The sequence below is a fragment of the Tauraco erythrolophus genome, chromosome 5, assembly GCF_009769465.1.
Source record: "Tauraco erythrolophus isolate bTauEry1 chromosome 5, bTauEry1.pri, whole genome shotgun sequence".
NCBI classification, from domain to species: domain Eukaryota; kingdom Metazoa; phylum Chordata; class Aves; order Musophagiformes; family Musophagidae; genus Tauraco; species Tauraco erythrolophus.
The window spans coordinates 44,289,557-44,302,438 of NC_141469.1; positions in this window are offsets into that span (position 1 = coordinate 44,289,557).

A 12,882-nucleotide genomic window follows, 5' to 3' on the forward strand; every position below is an offset into this window, starting at 1 on the left:
TGTGGATGTATGAATTTTCAAAATCACATTTCTGTTTCCATGTATTGCAGAAAATGCATTCCATATAAACTAAAGGTTTTTCTGTGCGTCACTAGCTTCAGAACTCTGTCATAGATACATTTATTGTATGTCTTGGGCTGCCTTAGAGTCTTTTGTTCTAACTTTTAAAGATTCTACCTAAATAGAATTCTTCCTTACTTCCTGTTGTGCAAATAAACATAATTCAGATTATCCAATGTACAGCACAGTACACAAGGTAAGTGACTGGTTTTAATGGAGCTGGAGTTTAAGACATTTTTGAACAAAATTTTGGTGTTTGCTTATGATTACAAAAGTTGAAGTCTCTTTTACCAGCTTTAGTCTTCAAGTTTACCTACATCTATATGGAACATATATACTTTTTTCATCCCAGCAGAAGATAAATATGCACTCTTAGTTATCTTAGGGCAAAAAACCGCCACCTTTCTTCTGAAGTTGTATGTTACTGCACACCCCTGAAGATATGATTAGGGAGAGAAAACTTTTACTTTTTTCCATATTTGCCAAGTCCCAGGCCTCAAAGGAATGTAAGCTTTCCACTCCATTTAATTTTCTAATTACTATTTAGATAATTAAACCGCCCTTACTGTTCAGGAGTGACTCTAAGTAGGAATTACAGAACGTTTTATAGACTCAGCCTGTACTTTCTATTGAGAATCAGGGAGATTCTATTTTGTCTGTGAATGGTTTTATAAAGGAAAGTTCTATGCTGGAAATTTTACTAATACTGTATGCAGCCCAGGAAACTAAGCTCAAGTCCTGTGTATGGTGAACTGCTGAACTTGTGAAATGTTCATGCAAGTGCAAAGAGCATTTGAGAGGGGCTGGTATCATAACATGTATTAGCAATTATGTGAAATTAACGTGTATTTGTTAACTTTTCTCACTACTTAAATCCCTAGTTCATTCAGGATAATTTACTGAATTATATTTCAATCTTCTCCTGAGAATTTTCCATTGTTAACATCATGAATTAGAATCAAGTCTGCCACTACAGACATCTTATTAATTTCTAATTACATTACATTTCCATTATTTTCTGTTTTGAGCATGTAGAAAGTGGTAAATAGCTCACAAACCAAAAAAAGTTCCAATCACAAAAATCTACTCCAGGTAGAATAAGAGCAATAACTGTGTGGTAAATAGAGAAATAAAGGACACAGAGGAAAGATGGAGGAAAGTAAAGTTGTCAAAGAAGACATTCCTCCTCTCAGGGCTCTTAACAGACATGAAGTATATATAAATCAGACATGAAGCAGATATAAATCAATCAGCTGCAGCTCCTACCACTCCCACTCATCTTTCCTATCCCTCTGACAAACATAGTTGCCCTCGAGGTAGGCACATCTGATCCACTCACAAATCAGCTCCAGTCTCACCTCAGTTTCCAATCTGTCATACAGAAGTTACACAAAACTGGAGTCAGTTTAATGTAAGATAGAGGACGAAGGTTGTTGTGGTTCTGCTTATTCACAAGCAAATCAGACATCCTTTCCTCCAGGGAGATAACACTGGTCAGGAGGACACGGAGGAGTGCTAAGGGCAGCAACAGTTTCAGCCGTTCGATTTTAATCCACTGCTGCACGTCTGTCAGAGTTCTCAATTAGTCTAACCACATTCTTTGTGTGATTTTGAGAGTCCTGCAGCCTTAAGTAAAAAACACACCTGCATTGGCATGGTTCTCTTAAAATTATTTATATATTCCTAAGAATATAGAAATAATTTTGTTTTCTCTTATATTAAACAGAGGAATGTGAGAGCAGGTGTGTGTTTACACGCGTATACACTCTATGCACTTTTTTCTCCGGTTCTTTGAGGGTGATAGATATAAAAATATTTTCCTAGGATTTCAGTAGCATACAGCGTGAAGGAAAATATATATTAAGGAACTATCTACAATATTTTATGTAGAAAAACAGATGATGTAAACAGATTTCAACTCAACCCAACAAATAAGTTTTGCTTGAGAAGTTTGGTTAATTATATTTTCAAAGCATCAGTGTTCCAGAACACAATAAAGACCCAGCTTGTGGTTTCCTTTTCTTTTCCTCCCAGAAGAATAACATGATTAGGCTGCACCAGGTTATTAAGCAGTTGAAAATAGCCTACAATGTTGTATTGAACACAAAAGGCAGGGTTTCAGTAGCAAAAGGCTGCAGCGTGTTCTGTATGGGAGGAGGCCAGGACCCACCTTGTGCCATCCCTGCATGCTGGAGCAGGGATTCCTCTGAGCCATTGCAACCCACGAGTGACTCACATTGAAGTAGAGGAACAGTAAGAAGTGAGGAGCAGCAGAGGAAAACAAGTAAGCAGTGAGGAGTAGCAAAGGGAAATTTCTATGCTATGACCTCAACCTCTTGCACCATCTGTCATCTCACCTCACCAAGGTGGGATTGAGTATAATGTGCGGTGAAAACAAGGGGAGTTGAGACTAGGAAAATGAGAGGGGAGGTGTTTTATTGTTGTGTGTTTTTTATTTTTTTTCACTTGTCTTGCAGCAAGGGATTTATATTAAAACACGTCAATAACATAAGGCAATAAAAGAAACTCAGGATAAAAAAAAAAAGTAAAAGTCCATATTTCTGGATGTATTCTTTTACCCTCATTAGGATCAAAAGAAAAACTCATTGAATTCAATAAGATTGAGTCTTCTGTAGTCAAATTAAGTTTGTCACAAATCTATAAAAATAAGCTTATTGCCTAGATTTCAGATTTTCTCTATAGGCTTCTTTCCCATCCACTGTTTGTAGCTGGTGAATACCGTACCTACAGAAGTCAGGAAGAGATTAGTCAAAGTAGGGAAATGAGATCAGCAAGTACAGATTTTTATCACAGATATAAATTTAAAAAAATATATACCTTCTTCTCTAGAGAAATAAGCACGAGTAATCAACTGAATTTTGAAAAATTATACTGAATAAATAGTCCAGTATAAAACACAGATCAGCAACAATTATCTATTGTTAATATTACAATCTTACAATATTTCCTTTACAATAGGAAAGTAAATCTTTCCTATGCATGATTAAAGTGAACAAATATTGCACAGCATTGATTAACTTCCTAACCTAGTGAAAGAATTAGGAGGTAGAGATTTGTGATATCAAAAATGCCAAAAAATTTAGAAGTTTCGATAATGTTATTTGAAGTGTAAGTTGAAATATATGGAATATAGTGTTGAAATACAGTTACATGATGTGTATGGTTGAAATAATGTGTTAAGTGGCAATGAAAATGTAATTTGATTATCTATGATGATTTTACATATACAGAAGGCATTCTGTAGCAGATGGAAAAGGGCTAACACAGACATTGAATGTGAAACAGAATATCGGATCAGTTTTCTTGTCAGAAAAAATATAAAAAAATTGTCAAATGTTATCCACTAGGCTGTGGCCTGCCAACAGTGAAAATCTGACACTGGGATCCCAGTGCTAGGTTACACAGAGCATTAATTCAGCATCAACTAACCCTTGCCAGTTCAAAGTTGTTTAATTAAGTGTGATGTGTTAATAGGAAGGTTTGATGTTGAATCAGCAATTATCAGTATGCTAATACTACCTTGCATTTTCTGCCTTCTTGCAGCTGGTGTAAAACTTCTTTAACCTCCAGATGTTGTAATAAAATAGAAATGCAGCTATGTGACCACAAAAGACTGAGATCAAATTCATATCAGTGTATGAACTGTTCATGCACAGATTCAGTATTAATGATCCTGAAACCATATCTGCGGAGCTTCCCCAAAATCTGTAGTCAAGAAGAGATGATGACAGATGTCAGTGATAAACTATCTGTTTCAAGTAAAAAGTAGTGCACGTCATTCCTCATTTCCCACTCTTTACTCCCTGAATATTGATTTATAAGTATTCTAGTTCTTGAATACTGGAAATCAACATTTAATTCCTGTTTCATGGAGAGCTACAATAGTTCAAAACAAACCTTTCCTTGCGCAGACCTTCCAAACTTGTTCCCACAAAGTCTTGAGAATATATTTGTGTTGTGTTGTGTTATGCTATGATGTTATGTTATGTTATGTTACATTATGTTATATTATTATTAGCTATATTTTATTTTATATAAAAATTATCTCACTTTCATTAAGAAGCATCTGCCAATGTTGTACTATTCTTATGGGAAAAATTAAAAAAGAATATCATTGACCAAGAGCAAGCAGCAATATTATAAAATATAAAATAACTATAAAACAAGTTCTGCATGTGTATGCAGGTTTATTTTAATTTGTCATTGTCAGAACTGATATTGACATAAATATTAATAAGACTATTTTGTTTCCTTTATTTTGAAATGTATTATTTAATGGGAGATGCCACATGTTCTGCTTTTAAGCACAGGGGAAAAAAATGCTTGGATAAAGAAAGACCATTTTTTATTTTCAGATATGTGAATGTATGTGTTCACATATGCATGTTTGCATGTGCATATGTATATATGCATGCATTATCATGGTTTTTATTATTGCTTACATCACTTAAAATTCCTGTTAATGTGTCCAAAAAGGGCTAGAGCAGCATCAGTTAAGAGTACATCTATACTAAATATCCAAGTAAAATTCCTATTTTATATAACATTTTGAAAATAACTCCTCTAAATGAGAAAGCCTTCACACAGCATCACACTTTCTTTGAGGTAGTGTATTCAATAACTTATGGTAGCTGTCAAAAGTATCACAAACAGAAGTGCAAGCTATCTGTATGAGTCCTCTCTTATCTGCCTAATGTATAGGAAGCCAACATCAAACCCAGAAAATTAATTGAATTTTGAATTTTTTCAGGATGTTTCAGTAATCTCTTCAGACTGTACTAGAAGCCTTTATCTTTTGGAAATCATATTTTGATTGATTTTCAGATGAGATCTGGTCCAAAGACTTTTGAAATCTATGGAACTTTTCCATTTACTTCAGTGGATTTGAATCAGAGACAGGTTTGACAGCATTATTTAAGAAGATGGTTAAAAGTAATTTTAAAACAGTAAGTGGAATTAAAAAAATAGTATGAATTAAGAAATACTGTCATCTATTCAAGCAGAGTAACACCAAGCAACCAATCAAACCCACTGCATAATATAAATAGTAATATACTATTATAGAAATACAAGGGAATACTTCATTTGTAATTCAGGTGCAGTGTGTCATTACAGATGACACACTACGTTTAAAGAGTGTCAATATTTGTATATTGACATATAGACATATCTGTATTCTTATGTACTACTTTTCTTGTGGTCGGTTCAGATGTAGTTAGAGCAGTTATGACAAAGATAAATGTTAAGAAGAACAATGTGGATATCCTACAAAAAATATGCTCAGTTTTGCTACCTTTTATATATACTGCTATAAAGCTCAGATCATTGTTCTTTCATTTTAGAAATAAAAAGCTTTCGGTAAAACTTTTGCACACAGGTATATTAATATAATAATATGTTTTAAGAGGTGGTTTCTTGGGTGAAAAAAAAATCATTGGATTAGTTAACTGACATAGTGACACTGCGTTATAAAATTTCTGTGAAAGCTGAGTTCACTGAATCAGAGAGTTTACTGTTATTATTTCAGAGGATACTGCCATTATAACACAATTGTGTCAATAAAAATACCAAAACTACTTTTATGGGTTGTTATTACCAGTGTCCATTTTGAAGATAAAAATTATTTCTTATTTTGTAACATAGTACAAGTGCTTTTCAAAACTTGGTATTGTGAAATTTTTATTGTACTCCTTGAGATGAATTAAACATATGTTTGTGTTTAAATATTAGAACAGTCGTACTGCCATAAGCAGTTCTACAAGGAGTCTGTAAAGACAAGTCAGGAACAGATTCCCTATATACACTTGCAGCAGCACCAATCCTGTGAGCATCATGATGGGGTGCCTTGGCTCTGGGAGGTTGGATTCATTCCCCAGCACCAGCTCTGTGACCCTTGAGAGCTCCCAAGGCTGTTCCTAATCTTTCCACCAAGGGAAATATCACTGCCTTACAGGGAGTCTTTCCGTCTCTGGCATCCCTGCTTACAGCCAGTTTAACCCTTTCTGCAGTTAGGCCTTTGTATCCTCCATGCCAAGTCATTCCTTGGTCACAAATTACCACTGCTGAAAAGATGCAATTTGAATTTCCCCTTCAGTAATTCTAATGTGTATAGCATGTATAACATAACACCACCAGCACATTTTCTTCAGCTTCATTATTGTCTGACTTTTTAATGTAGAAGAACATATATAAAGAACATTCATAAATTAAAATACCCTATATGAATGTTTGTTTTTTTTTTTTCTTTACAAGTCACTTAGTCGATGAAGAAGTGAATAGGGACCTAAATTGGAAGACATTTTTAAATTTAAAGATAGTTTGTTCTGTACAATTGTTCCAATAGATATAATGAACAGCTCCAGGGAACTGTTTGTATCACTAGTATAAAGTCAGTGTAAAGAGATGGAAAGTAGATAACTGATCTACTTTCATAATTTAGTATTCCTGGTAGAATCAGAACTGATACGTTGTTGCACTTCTGATGTGGTTTCCAGCCCCTGTAAAGTAAGAGTCCTCAGTGTTTTCATAAGTCTGTTCAGGGCTCCAGTTGTCTACTAGGAGAGTCTAGGCATGAATTTCTAAGTGTTTTAACTGGACCAAAACATTTTCTAAGAGCTTTTAGGAATTACTTTTGTTTTCTTGTTCTGAGACTGTGGGAAAAACTACTAAATAGTAATCATGTCTATGGCATAATACAGAACATGATATCCAAGATTGTTACTTGCTTCAGTTTGTTGCAGTTATAACTTAGTATAATTAAAAAGGATATAATTATCTTGGTTTACCTCTCATGACTGGGCTAATTCTAGCATGTAGCTGAGAGCATTATCCTGGACATTGTCGCACACACAGTGGTTTCTTTGAAGTGGTAGGTTTTATAAATTCAACATTAAAATTTGCATTCTACATCACACATATGTTCAGGGCAACTGTTCAAAATACTTACTTCGCATGCACGTTAAAAAAAAAAGGTAAGGAACAATGACATAGTTATGTCATGGAAGCATTGAGTATAAATGATTACTTACATGGCCCAATGCCTGAGATAAAGCTGTGTAGAGGCAAAAATACAAATTCAAAAACACGTTCTGAAAGACTGAAATTGTAGCTTGCAGTCTGCACAGACTTTTCCACCTTCATTTGTCTGGGTAGTTAGGACCATGATCATCAATATGTAATTTATTCTCCTTGCTAACACCCCTTTCAGGTTAAACTACAGCCAGATAGAAAATAGAAAAGATGTTTCATTATTTTTTTCCATCTTTTGGGGGATGAACAGAAATTTATTAGTAACAGAAGATTGTGACTGTTTGATAAGCTGTTTCGAAGTGCTGGAAAATAATACTGGTTGATACGTACATACAGATACATATAGATAAATACAGACACATATACATACAATGTATATATTTGTATTTAAACACACCAATCTATATTTGTGTATACATATTTTTATAGTATAAACATATACATAGTATATACACATCTTCTGTTCCCAATATAGCATATTTATTATGTTTTATTTATTATGCCTGAATTTCATTCTCATAGGCAAGGACAGATGTGAACAACAACATCTTCATTCCTCAGATAAGCAGCTAATAAGAAGTATTCAGGTTGCATATCCTTCAGAAATTTCAGCTATATCGAACTCAAAATGTTAAATTCTCAGTGTCTTTTTATAGATTTTTTAAAAAATACTACAGAGAATTCTTAATACCTGGTGATCAGAAATTTCATTTCAGTTCCCTAGTTCTCACTTTGTGTGTATAAAAGGTGAATTGTGACTCTAACTTTGTGTATGAATCTGTTGAGTAAAATGTGCTGCTGAAGGCCTCTTTCTTCGTGTTGAAGGCGTTCAGTAATACGGGTGCACTGTCTTGAAACTCGGAGAGGATTGCATCTTGAGCAGAATGAAGAGGTCTGCCAATGTAGCAGTTGGCAAAGGTCAGGACAGTAGGGAGAAGCAGGAAGAAGGAAACACCACTATCGACACCCATCCCCAGGACCCCCTGGCCTTGACTTGCTCCAGGACTACACAGCATGCAGTTGCAACAGCTGTGCTGACCCTCCAACTTGTCTCCTGGACTGTGTCCCCTTCCCTGTGGAGAAGGGAAGTCATGCTATTCATAAAATTGCGTAAGTCTGTGATAAAAGTGGTTTAGTGGTTTACTATCTGAGCCCTTTTGTTCTCCATGCTTTCATCTGATCTTAAAATGTGGCAAGAACATAGGTAAGACTTGTATGGAAAGGAATTAAGCTTTCTGTCTGACCAATACAGATCCCGCAGAATTAAATGCCAGAGAACTACCAGAGAGCTTCAGACATCAGAACTTGACATTTTAATTTCAAATAGACTTCACTGACCTTCTTGTCAGTTGTAAATATTTATTGAAATCAGTAAAAATTTGAACCCTTTAAATTGGAAAGTAAATAACTTTCTCTTTGGTAAAGTGGAAAAAAACTAATTATGGGAAATGTAATTTCTTAAATTTACAGAAACAGTTTATACACAGATGTATAAAATAATAGGAGGATTTAGTTTTTAAACTTGAGGTTTATGTAATTTATGACAATATTTTATGAAAAATCATATTAACTTCAATTGTCATATGCATTAGTTAAAAATTTATGCTATTTACAATTTCACTTATTTCATATTAATTATTTAAGGTTTAATTAATATGTGGTATTTCATTTGCTTTTTCTTGTCTGTGGTACCTACCATAAAAATTGAAAATTCAAAGCCCATCAGTTTTCTCTGCATTAGATAGCCACAATTAGACATCAGGAGATAGATAAAGTAGATAAAGTTTTGCAGATTGGTCTGCCACGTAGAGCATAACAGACAACCTGGAAACTGTGATAGAGAATACGAAAGGCAGAAGTAACAAGAAATGATTGAGTGTGGGGACGAAGTAAACATTGCCAAGAAGACAAAGATGAACTAGCAAGGCTGACTTTTGACACTAGAAGTCTCTATATATTTAAATATACAGTTTTCAATATAAAATTTTTAGATAATACCACTTGTAGTTTTACAGAGTTATACATGTTATATAAATATAATAATATATTTTTATATTACATATGTACATATTTGTATATTATATATGCAACAACTCTGATAACAGGAGATTAAATGAAGAGAAAATGTAATACTATATCAAAAAACTTAATATGCAACAAAGTAAACTTTACAAAAAAAAGTAATCCTAAAAAAACCCCCAAAACTGGGAAGGGAAATAAAGGGCTCTAGTTAGCCCTCTGAGTTGGTAATTCACAAGAAGCAAGAACATCAGAAGAAGATATTTCTATGGAACAGAATATGCTGTGCCTTCTGGCCTAAAGACAAATTTAGTAGCAAGTTTTACCACAAAGCACAAACTACAGGAAACTTAATAAAAGTATGATTTAAGGAAGAACAATACTGCTACTCAACCAAAATGGTTTTAAAAATAGTCATAATCTCTATGATCTGAATAGGAAGTTTCCATATTTTTTAACAAATAATTTTAGAAAATATGACCACAAGGTCATGATGTTACCTGATCCCATAAAATATTTAAAATTAATTTCATTTGTCCTCTTCCATTTCTTTAATAATTAACTAGGAATCATTTCCTAGACTTCAGTATGTCTCTCGTGTTAGTAAATCTTCTTTGTAACAATTCCATCACTTTAGCATTCTTTGTCTTATTAAGATATTATTCATTTAATAATTTAGTAAAACTGCAGAAGAATGTCACAGTAACCAAAAAAACTCCTAAAAATAGTAAAAATACGTACCTTCCATCTAATATTAAGAAATAAAAGAATAATAGAATAGAGAAAAAAAAAAGAAAAATACTTAAATACAGAAAACCCAATCTAGCCTTTTTTCACATTAGTGACAACAACGTGTTTATTTTATCTATATATGAAAACACTGCCTTAAACAACAAAAAAGCTATTTGTTCTCAGGAAAAATGGTGACAGAAATGCTGCATGGTCATGCATTTAACTGTGCAGTATATGTGTAATTTCATGCAGGAATCTGGCATGAGCTCATAGCTTGATATATGGGACCTGATATTAAAACTGAATATTCACAAAGCATACTCATGTATTTTTCTAGAGAGAGGCTTTCTTATTTAATTTATATTTTTCCGTCATTCAATGTAAGGTATTTGTGTTCTAGTTAACAGACAAGCGACAGGCACTATATGCACATGCATAAAAACCTCTGCATACATATGCATACACTAAACTGATGGTAGTGCTGAAGTTTTCTATATACAGATAGCTACAGATAATTCAATATGTTCATCTACATACAAATAAAAGGAATTAGACATTTCATTACAAGTAGGGATAAAGATATATTTTTTCCCTTAGTTGATTGTTCTTTGATACATCTCTCAAGAGATACAGCACAGAAACTGCTCCCCACTTTCAATTTATTATTATCCTTATTCCAAGTTCAAATATTTGGTTATATTCATATAGCCACTTTTTCCCATAAATAAATAATCATGTACATACATATGTATATCTGTCTCTTTCAGGATAAATTTTTGATTAGTAAAAGCTTGAAGCAATTTAACAAAAGAATATTTTAAACCTTGTTTTAATCATGAAAAAGAGCAAACATAAAAATACATGTCATTATATAAACAGACATACAGCCCCTTCCACACACACTCCTGCCATAAATATATATTTAAATATGAATACATAAAAAAAGGGAAAAGAACCCAAAGCCATTTAGTTCCACAATCAGCAACAAGAACTCATTCCTCAGGGTAACAAATACAAAGAACTTGCTTATAAGTGACTTTCTTCAGCTACTTTTAAATATTTAAAAGATTCATTGTGATTACCTGTAAGTCATTTAAATATAAGCAACCTAGAGGGCAACTGGAAAAGATTTTTATGCATTCATAAGGGCAGTGCTTCTACAGCTATTTTAAAACAGGAAAGAACTGAAAAGAACAGAAAAGAATAGTTTTTGTTAGATGACTACCTGAATGAACAAATGAGGAGTTGGGGAATAAAAGAGTAATGCTTATTCCTCAGTCTTCATCAGAATCAGGATACATGAGAATTACAGTTTTGGCACTTTTACTGTCATTTTTCTGAGAATCTCCACTTGCTGCTTCTGTTTATTCATTACCATTTTTGTGCTTTGCTTTTTGATTTATTAATATACTTTTCCTCAATCTTAATCACTCTCATTCACTGTATTGATCTTGAAAAATTTTAGTCTCCATCCAGTACAATCCATAAAGAAATACAAATGTATGACTTTCCTGTAGGGTAAGATAGTCTGTTCAGGACCATGGAGAAAATGCTGCAAGATGTGTTGAAAGGCTTGTTGAGAGAATGACGCTGAAATGAAGAACAAGTGTATATTGTACACAGCAAGTTACTATTTTGGGTCCAGACATTCTGTAATTGCTGTAGAAAAGCCATGTTACCAAGCTGATAAGGATTTCCTCTCATCAGGGCTCTTTTACTTAAATGTAGTGCTGCAGTCACAGCTCAGAAACACTGGCATTGTTTTCCTGTCTGAATCCTGTGCACGTTAGCCCAAAAGTTTCTCTTAAGCAGATCCACAAAAGACCATAAACTCAAAAAGCAATAAATAATCTAAGACAAATTTTTGTTATCTCTGTTGGTTAAATTCAACAAGGACAAATGACAACTCCTGCACTTGAAAAGAAAGAGCTCCCATGGAGTAATAGAGGTTGGACCTTAGACCTTACTTGCAGGGGAGCAGCTCTGCTGAGAAAGACCTGGAGATGCTGATAGACAGCAGGCTGGGCATGAGCCAGCAGTGTGCCTGTGCAGCACAGAAGGCCAAGAGCCTCCTGAGTTGTATGAGCAGGAGAATAGCCAAGTCAAAGGGAAGTGATTATACCCCTCTCCTCAGCACTTGTGAGACTGTATCTATAGTCCAATGTCCAATTCTGGGACCCCCATTTAGTCTAGAGCATTGGTTAACTGGAGTGAGTTCAGCAGAGTCAGCGGTGTGGTCAGAAGGTGGAGCACTTGCCTTGTGAGGAGAGGCTGAAGAAGCTGAGATTGTTCGGACTGGAGATGGCTCTAATCCCCTGGGTGATGATGAGGTTGTGAACAGCCTGACGATGGAGTCAGGCTGTTCGCAGTGTTCCGTGGTGGGAGAACAAGTTATAGCAGACATAAACTGGTATGAGAGAAACTTTTTCTGCAAGAGGAAAGTCAAGAAGTGAAACCGAATGCCCAGAAATGTTGTGATGTCTCCATCCTGGTGTTTTAAAGAACTGACTGGATCAACGTCTGAGTAACTTGATCTGACCTCAGAGATGACCCTGTCATACTCAAAAAGTTGGGCTTGAGAACTTCTGATGTCCTTGGTAAACCAAACTGTCCTATGATGCTAAAGGTATTAATACTATCATACAGTGAAAAAGAATGAAAATCTATGACCTAAGCGTCAGGCAGGGGTTATAGACTCTTTTCATTAGACTTTGGTTGAACTCTTGGAATAAAAAAAGTTTTGAAGATTGCATTCAAAACTTAGATAATCAAAATCTTCACTGAGGTGTTGTGTAGCCTGGGAAGACTCAAAACTTCTTGGACCTTCTTTAAATTCTACAGATATCAAAATTTCTGCAGCTGTTCACCTGTGTAACTAAGTTGTGGTGCAACAAGAACATCACTATTGTCCTTACCAGCCTCAAGGTTTGCACCAGGCTAATGTTGAATATTCATTATGCAAAATATACACACGAACTAGACTGAAACTGCATTTACACAAACACAACTCAGAATAACTAT